The sequence below is a fragment of the Candoia aspera genome, chromosome 1 (genome assembly GCF_035149785.1).
Source record: "Candoia aspera isolate rCanAsp1 chromosome 1, rCanAsp1.hap2, whole genome shotgun sequence".
Lineage (NCBI taxonomy): Eukaryota > Metazoa > Chordata > Lepidosauria > Squamata > Boidae > Candoia > Candoia aspera.
This window is the reverse complement of record NC_086153.1, coordinates 316,671,619-316,677,169: the sequence shown is the minus strand read 5'-3', so window position 1 is coordinate 316,677,169 and position 5,551 is coordinate 316,671,619.

The following is a 5,551-nucleotide window of genomic DNA, read 5'->3' as shown; positions in this document are numbered from 1 at the left end:
TTTCCCCATTGTTCTTCAGAGAGTAAGAAATTCAGAATGTTAGTGACATATTCTCTTACACAATTTAGGAATCTTTCAAATACTGGGTAACGGACTATTCTGGAGCAACCCTTTAAAATGCAATGACTGTTGACAATGTCAACAAAATAAGTAGTGCATGCAAAGGAAGTGTTCTGGTTGTGCATCTGGATTGGCGGCATGTCTGTATTTTTACAATTTCCAAGTAGTATTCTTCAGAAATTGAGGCTCGCTCTCGATCTATTACGATGTACCCCTTCTTTTAAATGGGGAATTATTCACTGAAATGGGAAACATGCTGCAGAGTGCCAAATGCTGCTCTTTTAAGATCACTGTTTTCAATAACAAAGGCAGCTGGGAAATGAAAAAGGGAAAGCATTTTCGAAAAGGGGTATAGTATATGTTGTTTTCTTTTGCATTTGCTGTTTGCTGATTTTTGTCAGCCACCCAGAGTCATGCTGTCTGAGTTGGGTGGCCATATTAATGCTATAAATAAATAAATTTCACACTTGTTAGTACACTTGGTTGGGATTTGAAAAATTGTCACTTTGGGTACTGCCACATCATCTGTCTGTTTTGCTAGTTAGTAGTAGGGCCACAATCATTGTAGTACTTAACAGCAGTTCCCATATGGATGCTCATACCCTGGGCACTGATTGTGTATGCTAAGTGCATACCAGTCCCTTAGTTGAGATGTTACACAAGAGAGTACAGGTTTTAAAATGTCTAAAGAGTTTGAGGGAGTGAGAGAGAACAGGTTCCACATGGCCAAGTGTTCTACCATGTTTTTCTTTGTAGTTCTCACATACATATCCGATAATGTACTATAAAATCCAACTTTTCTGGAATACTTTGTTCCTAATTTACTGGGAACTTGTTCCTTTCCTAGAAATCGAAAAGATGATGGAAGTCCTCTTTCCTTTTCTTGTATGTTTATTTTGGGAGAAATTGGAACTAATCAGAAATGAATTTAGAGCTTTCAGCTCCTTCTAATGTATAGCAGCCATATTTCATAGTTTCATCTTGCCTTACTTGGCAGCATTTCAGAAACAGATATTGTTTATGTAATATTTTGTATGTAAGAACAAAGCTTATAGTTTTTTTCTGTTTCTATGAAATAGATTGTTTTAATCCAATGTGCCCAGTATGAGGCTCAGGTTATGCATATTCCAAAAAAAACCTGTGCAGTATGTGGGGGCTCTGCTGAAATTTTATTTTGTTTCCAAAAGATGGCTTTATGGGAACATTTATGTATATAGATATATACATAACTCTGTGGCGATTTAGCTCTCCTCTTCAGAATATTGATAATAGCTAGACATACAGGTAGTTCTCCTTAAACGACCACAATTGGGACCGGCAACTCGGTCATTAAGTGAAACCATGACTGTGCTTACAATCTTACTTCAATTTCCTTCGCTTTACAGACCTGCAAAGGATGTAAATAGGACGATTGGTTGCAAAATTACTTTTTCATCACCGTTGTAACTGTGAACAGTCACTGTATGAGGCAGTCACTAAATGAGGACTACCTATATTTTTGCTGTCTGAAAAGCTTTCACTAACATTTTTTTGTACACGTGGAAGCTCTGTATGAACATGCTCAAGTGGGATCAGGAGCAATGTATTTCAAGCAGAGGTAACATGCTTGTAAAGACTACTAAAACCTTTATTTTGTTTTTTTTTGTTTTGGATCTCAAACTTTATGAAGATAGGCTCAGAAAAACCTAAGTCTGAACTTCACATTTTCTGTTAATGTACTAGATGACTTAAACAACTGCTTCTTCTTCAGCTTCAATCCCCCTCTCCTAGTTGTAATATGGAGATAATATTAACAGATGTCATAGGGTTGTTTGATCCATTTGCAGCCACATTAATGGATGAAAATGGATACTTAAAAATGAAGATATGTTTGGTAGTCCTTCTCTGATTGAAGCTAAGAGGTTTATCATTAGCTTAACAATATTTTGGAGATAATATCCAAAATTTGTTGCATTCATTTGGTTTCTCCTGAGGATTTGGGGGGAAGGGGAGTTGGCCACAGGACACTTCATTTGGGTATCTAATTCTTCTCATAGTGTTATACTTTCTGCGAAGCACAATACTCTCCTTGACTTTAACTGTTGTGCTTAATTTTACTTAATGATTACAGTTTAAGCCCACCAAAAAGCAGTGTGCTTGGGTGTGTTAGATTAAGACCAATGCTTTAAAATTAATGATCAAGATCTAGAGAAGTTCTTCTACTCATGCAAAGGTATGCTTATTTTAACCAACAAGGTTCCCAGTGTGGGTGTGGATGTGGGTGTGGATGAGGGACTGGAAGGCCCCTGCAGGTCAGTAACAGTTTTGTATACCTCTTTCTCATGGCCAGATGGGCATCCACTGGGAGGAAGGGGAAAGTGAGGTCATAATGTCATAGTACAATGATACACATTATATAACTAGCATAATTTGCATAGTGATGTTATGACATGCATTATGTCATCATGACTTGTATTTGATGCCTATGCTTGGTCAATACCTCTGCCTCACTTTTCCCAACACTGGCATGATATATAATACTTGCTTACCTACCTCATACAGAGAAAGTGACCCATCCTTCTGGCCCAAGAAACATACTGCTCTTTAGGGTGCCACAGAATTCTTGGTGTTTGCTGCAATATCATGCCCTAAAATATCCTATGCGTTGTTTAACAAGAATCCTGTATGCTTTGTCTTATCTTCTGAAAATACATTCTCTTGCATAGGCAGTGCTGACTCAATGAGATTAATTTTTTGTAAATGGCTTTTTAAAAATGATTTTTATTGCTGCAGCTCTAGAAAGAACACCGTTAATCGGTTTGCATTTCAGACAGGTTTTAGTCCTGTCAGAAATTATTCAAGACTTTTCCCTCAACCTACCATATCTCTGCACATATGATCTGACCAAAGTTTACCAAAGTGGCCTTTTCCCTACATTACAGATCCATAATACATTAACAGTTACTTGCTCACTACATTTAATGACTGGCTCTCTGTACCACTTCAGAAAGTCTAGCTTTGTAGCTGAAATGTCTTTGCTAACTTTTTGCTCAGCTTGACATTTTTTCACTGCCCAACTGTGTATTTTCTCTCAGGTGAGTATCTGTTGCATGCAAAGCCAGCTATAATCCCTTACTGTCCTGCACGCAGGCAGTTTAAATTCTTTAGCAGCCACAAACCATTGGCAAATATTTCCACACAGTTTCCACCTATATGAATGGGAGCTGTCCAAAAACCCTTTGGTAGCTCCCATTCAGTTCAGTGGATCTTCTTTAGGCCTCTTAGTTTGCACTTGTTTAAACTGATATCCATAGAGACTATTAACTTTGGCATATTTTAATGGAAATCTTTGTTCCCATAAAATAGCACTGAATTAGATTAAATATTTAATAAGGAATTATGTTATAGTTCATTCTTCATGAGGAATATATATTGTATTTTGACTGTTTCCTACTATACTGAAGTTTCATGTGAAATTTGACTGTAGTAATTTAGTACAACTTTAGTACACTGATTAAATGCAGTTCTTATCTAAAATGTATTATGCCTCAGTGTGGGGAACAGCATGGTAAGACACTGAAAATGTCTTAATTGTACATCAAGCAAGAATAGGTCAGGTTTTGGGCCTAAGGTTTTTATGATGCGCTCTGCCGCACAATTCTTGATACAGCAAGTGTAAACCCTATGCTCAACAAATGCACTAAAACTGTTCTCTTGTCTATTTTGTATATTGTAAATGGAGCTGTATTTATCCTATAGCTCTTTTATTTGCTCAATAAAACCTTATGAAAAAGTAAGATTTTGTCTCTTTGTTCTGAATCCTAGGAAACTGAAAATCACTTCTGGCATTAATACAGAAGTGGTAATGCCAGATTTTACACGAATCTGAAAAGGTTCCTTGTTTTTATAACACATCTAAAAGTTCAGAAATTACAACCTTAGTCTCATCTCTAAAGCGTCACTTTACATACTGTTTAGTCCAGATCACCCTTCTATTAGCGTTTTCCCTGCACTTGCCAAATTCTTCATAGCACTCAGACATAACTCCGTCATCTTTGTTCTTCCAGTAATAAGATACTGTGATACTAATACAAGACCCCATTTTTGTATGCAAAATAATGTTAAATTTGATACAGTGCTTGGGGTAGCTGACTTGAAAAGTTAATGATTTAATTTAGCCTTCTTTTAAGTGTATCACTAAAAGGCACACAAGTATGTAAGAGACTATATGAGAATAAAATTCAGCAGCATATAGATGCAAAGCATATACTAATCTTATGCTGGAAACGAAGAGTAACATGAACAGGAAGCACCACCAAAGGAAATGTGTTATTGCCGGTTGCTCCCTGCTTTCCCTCTGATTTTGGTTAGGTGGTAATATTTAGTCAATCTGGTCTGAAATCAGCAGGAATTGGGCTCAATTTGAAAGCAACGTAAGCCAAAATTTACCTTCAAGTAACCAACAGATTCTTATTGGAATTGTCTATAAGAACATGCATGGTCAATTTATGTATTCTATGTACTTATATATTCTATCTGATTTCAAATTCTCTCCCAGCAGAATTTGTGTTAAACCTGTAGCTTATCTGTTTGTTTTCAAGAGTGCTGCAGTCACGTTACATTTATTAATCGGTTCACTCATTCTCCGGGCAGCCAACAGTTAATAACATCAGAATACATAAAAATCAGCAAAGAAACAGCACCAGGACAGTAACCTATATATCACATAGTAGTGGCCCACACAACATCTGGTTGTGTTAAAAAAGCCAGCAGGGTCTGAGCCATCCAGAGCTGGAAGGGTGGGAGGGGGGGTGCTGTTCCACAGAGCAAGCACAGTGACAGATAAGACATGCTTCCTAGGTCCCATAAAATGACACTGATAGACAGGACCTAGAGCATGCCAACCTGTCAGATCTTGTTAGGCAGGCAGAGATAATACGAGATAGATGGCCCACTAATATCCTGGCCCTTTGTCATACAGGGTTTTGCAGGTGACTTCCAGTACCTTGAATTGCACTTGGAAGCCCAATGGTAACCAATACAGTTCTCACAGTAGCAGTGTTACATGTGCATACTGAGGTACATCCATAAGTACAAATGCTGCATCAATCTGGACCAGCTTTTCATCTGTTTACTTTTTACTGTATATTATTTCTTAGTTTTTAAATTATAGGTATCTTGTCTGTATACTGCTGAGAATCCATAGGGATTTACGTTTGTAAATGTAGATGATGATGATGATGATACTGTAATAACATTTTAAAAAATATTAGATATGGCCAAAATCTTCCATGATCACCAAATATAGTAAATTCTACTGTGTTCTCACACGAAGTGTTGTGTATGCATGGCGGCATTTGTGGTATAGTTGTGTAACTTTTAGATAAAAAATCATTAATATGCACAACAAACAGTATGTTGGATTTTTGCATTGCCCAGGCTTGGTACAAACTGCAGCCGAGATGCCCATTCTTCAAAGCCTGTGGGACAGATATAGAGCAGGAATTGTTCA